This window comes from Lonchura striata, chromosome 12 (assembly GCF_050655825.1).
Source record: "Lonchura striata isolate lonStrDom1 chromosome 12, ASM5065582v1, whole genome shotgun sequence".
Classification (NCBI taxonomy): Eukaryota; Metazoa; Chordata; class Aves; order Passeriformes; family Estrildidae; genus Lonchura; species Lonchura striata.
In genome coordinates this window covers 3,326,066-3,337,450 of record NC_140714.1, presented here as the reverse complement: position 1 = coordinate 3,337,450, position 11,385 = coordinate 3,326,066, and positions in this window count along the sequence as shown.

Below are 11,385 nucleotides of genomic sequence, written 5' to 3'. Positions count from 1 at the left end.
GATTTTTCATCCATCTCTTTCACTGCTGGTAGCTCACATTAGGAAACCACATGTTTCCTTTCCTGTTATCTGCAGAAAGTTTCATCAGCCCTGAAACACCTTGGAAAGGTCTTGCAGCTCGTGTTCAGTTGTTTAATCTGGAGTTTCCCAGGTTCTTGCCAGGTGTGGGAGCTGAGGCTGAATCCAGAGAAATCTCACTGCTGGCTATTAGGAGCTGGTTCATTAAAGCAACTCTGTTCCAGCCTGGGGCTTTTCCCAGGCTCAGCTTTTCAGGCAGAGCTGCTCACCAGGAGCTGCAGGCTGGGGGTTATTTCCTGTGTTTCTCTTGTCTGACCATCTCATTCCAGGGAGAGGGACTGTGTGGATAACCAGCTACACTGCTGTCTCTGACTCCTCCTGTGCAAACCAGTTCTGATGTGGGTTTGGTGGCAGTTTGAACTTGGCCAGCTTGAAAATAGAGATTTTACATTTCCCCTTTGCACCTTTAATTATCTAAATTTAAAAGGAAAATTCAGGGTCAGTTTTCTGGATAACTTTAAAAAGTTTTCTTCCCTATGTTCCTTCCCTTTGCTGTGTGGTTGTCTCTCAGATTTATTCAGAAAAATTATTTGGTCTGTTTAGGTGGGTACCTTTACCCCAGGTCGCTCTGCTTGAGTGCTTCTTGTTAAAATCAGCTGGGCTCTCTCTGCGTTTTCCACTGCCCTCAGTTCCCCTTGTTCCTATGGAATATCTGGGTAATTTCAAGGACAGAGGCATTTGTTTGCTGGGGTGGCTGGTGCTCACCAGTTCTCTCAGGTCAGAGCCAGCAGAGCACGAGGAGCAGAAATGGGGTTGAAATGTCTCAAGATCATTCCAGACCTCCAGGATCTTAATGTGGCATTAGAATATTTCCTACAATTAACCCTCTAGCATTGCCATCTAGCTATCATAGCCATAAATCTACACTTTATAAGGATTTCAGACCAGCTGGATTCTTCCCCACTGTACATTTTGCTCCAGTTTGAATTTAAGCAAAGCCACACAGCCGTGTTGGAACAGAGGGTTCCATTTCACAGGAGTTCACTGTGCTTGCAGATCACTTTCTGTTCCAAAATGAGAGTGTAACACACTTTTGGATTCTTGTGGCATGAGATTTTGGGGGTAGGTATTATTTTAATACAGCAGCAAGTTTTCAGTTTAATATAATTTTGGTCTGAAATGGATTTTTCTCTTTTATATTGTGTAACATGAGATTAAAAGGATTGAAAACGTGCATTTCAAAGCAGAAAAGTTCCACTCAAAGGAAGTCTGAGCGTTCAATCTCAACCTAAGCCCTAGTCCAGCATTTTTCAAAACACAGTGTCACTGAAATGGACACATTTCTGCAAACATTTTGGATTCAAGGAAACCAAATTTCCTCCTGGAAGAATGTCCTGCTGGAAAACTCCTCACCATCTCCATCTCATATTACTTGGCAGATTTCACATTAGGCACTGCTTGTTTCCTTAGCCTTATTTAATACTTTTCTTGGAAGCACTGCCAATTTTTCAACCCAAATGTGGGGAACCTTAATATGTGAGGAAATTCACATCAATAAAAGCCTCCTGCCTGCAGTGAGTTTGCCTGTGGCAAGGCACAGCTGAAAGCTTGGAGCCCTGTGTGAGGATGCTGAAGGCAGAGGGCTCTTTGCATCCACCCAAGGTGTGAGCTCCTGGCACAGCAGTGTGTGCCCCAATTTATTTGGGGCACATTGGGCAAGTAGTTATTTCCAATTCGTGTGTGCAAGGACTTTTACAGGACATTTAGATTGGCATTAAACTCTGGAAAGCGCTTAGAGAAGGTTTTATTCATGTGGCTACTTCAGCTCAGGGGGTTGTAATGTGGCTGCGCTCACCCTGCAATAGCAGCAGGCTGCTGCTTGTTCCCTTCACCTGGGTTTTTTCCCTATTTCCCTTTGTCACACACAGCAATTCCCCTTCTGCCTTCCCAGTCAGGCACCAGCACAGGTGAGGCTGATCCCCATCCTTGCAGGGGAGACTTTTCTCTGCAGAGACACCCGTGCTGAAGGCAGAAATCCTCCCTCCCCATTCCTGGCACGCTGGAGGTGTGGGATGAGCTGAGGTGAAGAGGAAAACATCTCCCTGCTCTGGGACAAACCCAGCCTGCAGAAGAGATCATCCCACCCGTGTGATGGTGTCAGGACCATCCACACCCCCCTGGTCCCCTCTGCCCCAGCTCCTGTGGCCACTCTCTCCTCACAAGAATGGATCTTCTCTCACTTTGGGGCTCCCTGCCTGTCCCTTGCAAAAATCAAATCAGCTGGCACACTTCAAGCTTGCTGTTAACACACACAGGCCGTGAGAGATTAAAGGGCACTCAGTTCCTCCTCTCCACATGAAAAGGGTTTGAAAACTCTTTCAGTGCCTTTTTTTTTCTTAATACTTTTGCTAAGGAAATAAAGCTGAACCAAATCATTTTGCAAGATCCAAGGCAGAGGGCTCGAGGTTGTTTTGCACCCAGCCTGGGGTAACATAGCTAATAACTCAGATTTCACAATGCACAGGGTTGTGAGAGAGGCACAGAGAGCTGTTGCCAGGGAAGTGCAAAGAAATGCAGGAGACTTCAAGAGACACCTCAGAGCAGAACTGTGAGCTTCTCAGCTGCTTCTTAGCTGGGCTGGAAGTGGAATTCCGCTGTGAGTGTTAATGTCATCACCTCCACAGACTGTGGTATTGTAAAGTGACACTTCCTGCAGCACTGGAGGAAGTTTTCTGCCTCCATTTGGGCTTTTAGATGTTTGCTTACTCTTTTTTCTTCAGCTTTGAAGTGGTGGTTTTGATAGCTGGTACATTTTGGGGGTCTTTGGGTGAGTGGGACCGGGCAAGAAGAGCAGACCTTGTAAAGCCTCTGTAAACCCCTGGATATAAAAGAGACTCCAGTGAGGGATGTGATGGGTTTGGATGAGCATCTCTGGGGCAGACAGGCAGCAGCATCCTCTGTGCTGGGTGCTGAATGCTCCCCAGCCCACACCAGTGAGCTCTCCCCTCCAAATTAATGTGCAAATTAATGCCACAGCATCAATGCAAATGCCACCCTGGGAATCTGAAAACACCCAGAGCAGCTTTGGGGTGTGGTAATAACTTGTGCTTCTTCACTGTGACTTTCCTTATGGGCCGTGGCACACACAGGGATTTGTGGCTGAAGGGTGTCTGTTGTGAATCCTCCTCCACAGGCAAAGCTCAGGTGGGGATGTGCTCCCCAAAACTCTCTTTAGAGTCCAGCTGGAGCAAACATCTGACTTCAAAGCTAAATGTGCTCTGTCTTGTCTAAATGAAACTTTTCGAGCTGATCATTAAGCAGCATTAATCCCCCCACTTTGTCTTTCTGTGAGTTGAAACCAAAGGCTCTTGCAGCAAAAGGCTGCAGGTTTTAATCCCTTCTTAGAAAAGTAACTTTTGCAGACCAAATAAACAAAGGGAGAGGAAATGTAAGATGATTAAACAGGATTCCTCTCTGTTCCCCTATGTTCAGCATTTGCTGTTTCTCTTAGGTCATCAGCCACCATGAAACCAACATTTCAGTCACAGACTGATTGCAGCAGCTGCCTGAAGCCCTGCTCATAACCTCAAAAACCAAACTCCAAAAAATATCCAGATGAACTCAGTTTAATTTGCTCAATATATTTGTAACGGGACATGGTATTGCAGATTGGCATTGAAGTTCAACATTTCATCTGCATTAGATAAGGAAGGGAAGTGCTACTTTATACAACAGAAACTACTCTGGGTTTAATTCAATAAATTGTAATCATGTGCAGTGCACTCGTGTTCACAACAAATGTCCCACATATCCTGGAGAGAAAAACATGAAAGGCTCCATGTCTTTTAGCTTTGGAGTTGTTAATCTTTTTGAATTCATTTGTTTGGTTTCCCTTGGTGGAGCACTTAGTGCATGTAGAGCATGACAGTGGTTCAGTGAGCATGACTGGTGGGTCAGAGCACACAGTTTTAAGAACATTCCCATCTGTCTGTGGAATACAGGTTCTGCCTGGTGGAGAAGGAAAAAATCCATTTTCTTCCAGCTTGTGTTGCAAGTCTCCTACATCAGCACGTGTGTCTGCAGTGGAGTCATTCTCACTGCAGCACCTCTGTGTTTATTTGAATAAACAAATGAAAGCACTGATGGAGCAGGCAGTGGAGGGGCACTGAGGTGGAGGGGGATGTTGTGACCCACTGAGGATGTAAATCAGCCTGAGCTACTGCTCACACTGCTGGACCATTCTGTCCCTTGTGGCTGGGCAAAATCAGGTGGTGATGGGTTGTTCCTCATCTTGGAAGGGGATCAGAGCTGGAGGAGACAGATGGGAAATTTTCTCTGTATTATTCCCAGAGTATACAGGCTCTGTGTGCTGGCTGTTGGGCAAGGGCCACCAAAAAAGTCCTTAAAATGTGTCCCCGTTTTCCCAGGATTCCCAGCTAGTGAAATCAACCTTTGCCACTCAAAATCACAGAATACTTAAGACTGGAAAAGACCTCAGAGATCATCAAGTCCAACCATAACCCAGCACCACCACCATGTTCACCACTAAGCCATGCCCCCAGCTGCCACACCCACACGTTTTTTTGAACACTTCCAGAGATGGTGACTCCTCCACTTCCCTGGGCAGCCTTTACAACACTATTTGTGATTTTTTTTTTTTTTTCCCTGGTGCAACCACTTCCTCTCATCCTGCCAAACCATGCAGTGGGTGATGCTGCAGTCAGTCTGATGATGCTGCAGTCATGCTGCACGTGGGTTTTGGGAGCTGGGCAGTGCTCTGGGTCTTGCTAAAGCCAGGAATGTCCCTCTGGGGTGGTCAGAGCTGGGTGCCTGGTCCCTACTGGGACAAACAGGAGCTGCTGTGGTGCTGTCCAGTGGATCAGAGTGCATGAGAAGAGTTCCCCAAGCTCTGCTACCGAGGCTCAGCCTCCAGCAGCTGCTGCTGAAAGAGCTGCTCATTGTGAACACCCCAAATCTCTGGCAGAGAGGTGTAAGAGCTAAGCTGCTTTGGAAATCTCCTCCTAAGACTTCCTGCCCTGGCTCTGGTACAGACTGAGGTCATTGCTGGGCTGCTGGACTCTCTGGCTCTTTCCATACAGGGAAGATTTCTGTAATTAGGATGATTCCAAATATTTCTATTTGCCTCATGCGCTTTTCATTATTTGTTGTTTATTTTCCCGCATGAAATCGTTAAGCTGCTCATGGCAGGAAACATTTGCATGAACAAATATTTTGCTAGTTGTGCTCAGATCAGGCAATCCCCCAGCAGGGATAGTGCATTTAGTTGCTCTCACTCTCTCTTTTAAAAAACTAATTCAGAGCCCCATTACCCAGCATGGGGCAGCAGTCATTGGCATTTCAGTGAGAAATTTCTAATGATAACCGAGGAGCAGTTGGCTCTCCATTGAAAGTCATTGAAACGCCCCACCTGTCACAGCAAATTTACACATTCATATGCTAAAAAGCCCTGAATCAGCTGGCGTTGTGTTTCCTGTCTGAGGCAGATTGTTTGCCTGTCACCCAGGAGCAGATATTTCCTGCAGGATTTCCACTGGGCTGGAGAGCAGAGGGTGAGCTTTGGTCTGTCTGCTGTGCTGGGAGGCACAAGTTCCCCACCTGGATGTCCTGGGGTGGGAGGGAAAATTCTCAGGTTCTGAGCAAACCCTGGATCCTGTGTGGATTTTGGGACTGAGTGTGCCAAGTCAGTCTGGGCTCGGGGTTTTGGGAATACCTAAACACAGCTCAATTTGCAGTTACCAGGCTTTATTCACTCAGGAACTTGCCTCTCATTTGCTAAAGATGCTCCTGAATCTGCTGCACCCTCCACCTCGTGCGAAGGTATCTGAAGTGGTTGGGGCAGGTAGATTTTCAGTTGTGGCCAAAATAATGCATTTGGGCTAATTCCCCAATGTGGCAAGCACATTTCTCTCCCTCTCAGGATTCTTCATAGAGGTGCACAGAGAGAAATGAAAGAGAAAATAATTTCTATTTCTGCTCCTTGTATTTCCTATGTGGAATGTGTTTGGAGAATTGTTTGGATGGCTTGGTTGGATTTTGGTGAGGATTGTTTGAGCTGGTGGCCAATCCAACCCACCTGGGGCTGGACTCTCAGAGAGAGTCACCAGTTGTGTTAGAGTCAGAGAAAGTAGTATGTAGTTTTAGGATCCTCCTTTTATATAGCATATTAATGTATTTTAGCATAGTTATAATAAAGAAATCATTCAGCCTTCTGAATTGAGCCAGACATCGTCATTTCTTCCCATTGGGTTTGCCTGCATTTACAATACCCCAAGGTGAGGCCCTTTGCAGTGCTCACAAACTTCCCAGGCTCGAACTGGCGCCCAGGCAGAGCACACACACATCTGTCTGCACCCTGCAGTGTAACCAAAACTTGTCTGAGCCCTCGAGAGGCTGCAGCACTTTTGCTGTGACTGAAATTCTTCATAACTGTGAGCCCATCAGCCCTCCTCCTCCTCCTCCTGGTGCTTGGCACTCGCAGGGTCCAACACGGCATCTCCCATTTTCCACAATGTGTCCCAGGGCTGAAAACGTCCCTCTGAACATGGGCTGGGGTGGTTGTCCTGTGATTCATCAGAGTTATGCTGGAAAATCTCCACCCAGCCCAGCAGAGAGCCCGATGATGCCCAGGGCATGGGCTTTGGCACGAGCCTGTGTGTCCCTGAGTCCCCAGCTCTGCATTTGGGTACTTCCAGCAGAGCAGATTTAGGTGTTTCCAGCAAAGCAGCTATTTCTGTGGGAAGGATTTTGGCTGCAGCCACCTGACGGGCTCCCGACATGAATGATGACTAATTGAGCGGCGGATGTGTAATTTGTCTTTATTGAGGCTGCATTTGTGCTGGCAGCTGCTGCTTGGGGAGGCTGGGCTGGGGCTGGAGGCGATGGTGGATCCAACACTGCCACCTTCTGCTAAAGTGTGGGCAAGGAGAGGGTGCTCCTGCTCCTCCTGCACCTTCTGCTAAAGTGTGGGCAAGGAGAGGGTGCTCCAGCTCCTCCTGCACCTTCTGCTAAAGTGTGGGCAAGGAGAGGATGCTCCAGCTCCTCCTGCCCCTTCTGCTAAAGTGTGGGCAAGGAGAGGGTGTTCCAGCTCCTCCTGCACCTTCTGCTAAAGTGTGGGCAAGGAGAGGGTGCTCCAGCTCCTCCTGCCCCTTCTGCTAAAGTGTGGGCAAGGAGAGGATGCTCCAGCTCCTCCTGCCCCTTCTGCTAAAGTGTGGGCAAGGAGAGGATGCTCCAGCTCCTCCTGCCCCTTCTGCTAAAGTGTGGGCAAGGAGAGGATGCTCCAGCTCCTCCTGCTGTGCCAGACCCCACAGATCCATCCCATGCCAGGACATTCAAGGTCACCCTCCAACCCTGCACTCATTAGGGGAGAATTCAGTCCTCCTGCAGCTCCCCAGCTCACCTTTCCAAAGTCCTGTAGGGTGGCAGTATGTGCAGGCATTTGGGGTTAATTTGGAAATAAAAATATTAGATTTAAGCTCTAATGTAATAGGAATAGGTGTAACTTGTAATGTTGCCGTTGATGAATTGTATCAGGAGATATTACTGATAAACTAAAGTTAGTTCCACATACAAATCAGCTTGTATTGCTTGGGGAAGTCACTGAATAAAGTAAAGCAGCTCTAATGAAAATGTAATAGTTTGAAGTGGGAAGTTTTCATCAGCCTGTTGAGATAAACTGCTCTGTTATTCTAGGATGGACCGGGCAATGGCTGATACTTCTTAGGGGTGAATTTTGGCATCAAATAAAAAGACCAGATGAGAAAGATTTGTGCCTTAATAGATAATACAGCCTGGAAAGTGTTCTTGTTGCACCCAAGGTGATGTACCCCGATAAAGGGAAGAATTTTGTACTCGGTGCTGACAGGGCCTCAGAGGAGATGTCAATGATGGGATGGAGTAGGGAGCTTCTGATCTGAGCCTGACCTGGGTAAAACTGATCTCAGAGGTGTTAAGCTGCACTGGCTCCTCAGAGCTGTTTGCACAAATGTGCTTTTGCACATGCACCCAGTGCCCTAAAGACCCCAGTGCAAGTGTTAGCATTGAGAGTGTGTGTAAATTCATGACATTCCTCCAAGGATTTGGGTTCTGTAAATTTAAAATACTGCCAGGCTGGGACAAATGTAATTCCACTTCCATATGCTTCTTGCTGCATACAAAAGAAATAAAGCATATTTACTTCATGCTCACACAATGGAAACTCAAGCCATTAAAATATTTCTTTTCCATTTGAGACCAGCAGTTTGTTTGATACCTTCTGTTACCACCAGGCTTCTGGGATGAGCAGAGCCAGTACAGCATTAATTAATCCTTAAGATTGCAAGCAAGATGAGACCAGTGTGTGGCACAGGGGAGAAGAGGGGTGGTTATCTCTGTGTTGCATTGATACATTTCCAGATTTCTCTTTGCTGTGATCAAAGGATGATGCTTCCTTTCTTCCTGAGGAGAGTCCTCTTCCATGGAGTCCTTTCTTTGATTTCTCCCCTCCCTTCCTGCTCTGGGTCAGCTCCAGACCTGCTCTCATTGCACAAGGGATGGGTCCAGTCTTTTCCACTGTTGTTGTTGAGTCTAATATCCAAATATTTTACTGAGGCACAGCTTGGCTGGATGATCAGAGTTACCTTGACTGCCCTGCTGGCTTGCCTGTGTCCCTAAATTGTCTCTCATCTTGGTTTAATTGCAGCCTGCCTCGGGCTGGGTCGTGTCTTCATGTCTTTGCACAGTAGATCAAAGCACTTGACCAAAGCTCACAGGTCCTGCAGTAGCAGGATTAATGAGAACATTCTGGAGGTCTGACAGTATTCAAAAGGGTCTCTTTGGACACAAAACATCTCTAAAATTGTCTTCAGAACAGCAGGGTTTTGTCTGTCATGTTTGATTTTGTATCATTCAGTCCTTTGGAAATATTTACTGCGTTTGGGAGTGATTAAGAGAAAAGGATTTTGTTGAAGTCTGTGCTATTAAGGCCAGGTTTTGCCACAGAGGAAGGCAGTGCCAAGCCCAATTAACCCAGCAGAGCCCTCACACATCACACCTGAGCTACTCTGCAGGTGAATTTGAAGCTGGAGAACTGCTCTTGTCTTTGAGTTTTACAAAACTACCAATGGTTCACCCTCGTGGTTCCAAAAGGGCTCAGCTCCATTTCCCCACCCTGCAAAGCCTGGCTGCAGTGCCTTCCCATAAATACAGCCTGCAAAGTTTGCACAACATGAGGCAATGTTAGCAAAGCCAACGTGGTGTCCACGCTGTAATCTTGTCAGGGTTGAATTCCCCATATTGTCTGGTGTCCTGATGCTCAGAAATAGGCACTTAATGACTCTGTGGGTGTGTTGGGAGGGCTGTGGGGGCAAGAGGATGAAATGTTTATTCTAAGCTGGCTGTTTGCTGGTTTCTCTGCCATGAATTGCCCAAGCACAGGGGCTGCTCTGGTCTCTACCCAGTGGGCAGTGGCCTCAGAAGTCCTGTCTGTCTGCAGCTGCAGGGGTCTGTTGATTTTGGCTGTCGAGGTCCAGCCGTGTCACAGGGGAGCTGCTTACTGGGAGAGCATCCCTGCTTGTCTCTGTCTCCTGCCATCAGTGCTCTGAAAAGCTCCCAGGAAATTCCAGGTCTCTGAGGATGTTTCTGGTACACACAATCCTTATGAATAATTATTCCATATTTACACCACCACACTTTTTTATTTTTTTTTCTCCCCATAAGCCAAACATTTGTTCTCTTTGTGTGGAATTTTTAAGGCCTCAGTGAAGGTGCAGGCTACTGTAATCTGCTTTGCTGAGCAAGACTCCCCTGCTTCCCAGGGAGTGCAGTTAGCAGGGATCACACCACAATATTTGCAGCACAGTTCTGCCCAGCCACCCGCCGAGGGCTGCCCTCCAGCTCCTCCACAGATTTGAAATTCAAATAAATCCCTTGGAAGGCCCTTACTGCTGTTATTCATCCCCAAACCTCAAAAGCCCCAGCCAACATCTATCCATCTTTGAAAGTTTGAAGGGTCTCTGGGTGTGAGAAGGGGACAGGAACACCCTGAAACAGAGCAGAGGGGAGCTGCTACGTGCACTGGGCAGAGCCAGGATTTTTGCTGCTCACTTTCTGTCCTCAGCTCACCTCCCATCCAGGGCTCTGGACCATCATTCATGGGAAGAGGCAGCACATTTTTGAAATTATTGTGTTTTTCTGCATTGCATTTCCTAGGCCTGCTGCTCATCAGATGAGCTGCTGTGGAGAGGCACAGTATACCTATAAAAAATTTAAGATGTTTGTGTAGCTACAGCCCAAAGCACTTGCTGGTCTAAGCCAAATGCAAAAAGATATTTAAAGGCATGAGGCTTAAGCACTGAAATAGGGCCTAAATGCTGCTTTGGGACTTTGAAAATTTGACTTAATTTCTAGGGCACTTGGGAATTGTTGAAGACATTCCCTTGGAGCTATATGAATCCTGTTTCTGGCCAGCTTTGTATTTAATTTTCTGATGGTGGTTGGAGCATGTATTACTGTGACCTGGAAAAAGAGAATTGTATTAAATAATGATGGGGGCACTGGGGCTATTTTTCTTGCTGTATGCCAGAAGGTGTTTGAATAAATTGACAGTGTATTTTCTTTTTGCTCTTCATCTTGATTTATTTCCATTCTTGAACTTTCCCCCTTTGGAGAATCCAGTTATAGGTTTTCCTCCTGAGCTGTACACAGAGCCAGCCTTCTCTGAGAAGTCTCTAAACATATGTCAAGAAATTAAATCACTGGCTTTTTCCATTTGTGTGGAACAGATAAGACAAATAGGGGTTACTCTGAAACACTGGATTTTGGAAAGAGAAGGGGAGTGAATTCAGAACAAAGACCACCCAAAATATTTTCAAGCTCAAGACTCCAGCGAAAACAAACACAACAAAAACAATGTGCTTCTGATTAGCTACATAAATTAGCTGGTATTGTTCTTCTTCCCAGGGCAAATGATTTACTGGTTTATCCCACCCAACATTAAATGTAAATTGGAAATGTGTAAATGACATTTGACTGTGGAGCACACAGTGGGTGAGCAAGGCCAGCCCCACATGTTCTGTACAGGGACACAGTTCCTGAGTTGTGGCATGAGCTGCCAGCTGCTGGGCCATGGCAGGAATGATCTGCTGTCACAAGTATCAGTCTGGGACAACTGGAAAATGAACTTATTGAAGACGTGGTGACATTGCTGGACCAGCTGTGGGGTGCCCAGCTGCTCAGTGTTCCCATTTGCTGCATCATAAAAGGAAGCTGTATTCTTGAATTCGGAAAGAGCAGGGCAAGATTGAAACGTAAATTTTAAGGAATTTAGAGATTTTAGAAGAGCTAAGATTTTAGTTAGAAATAAGCCTTACT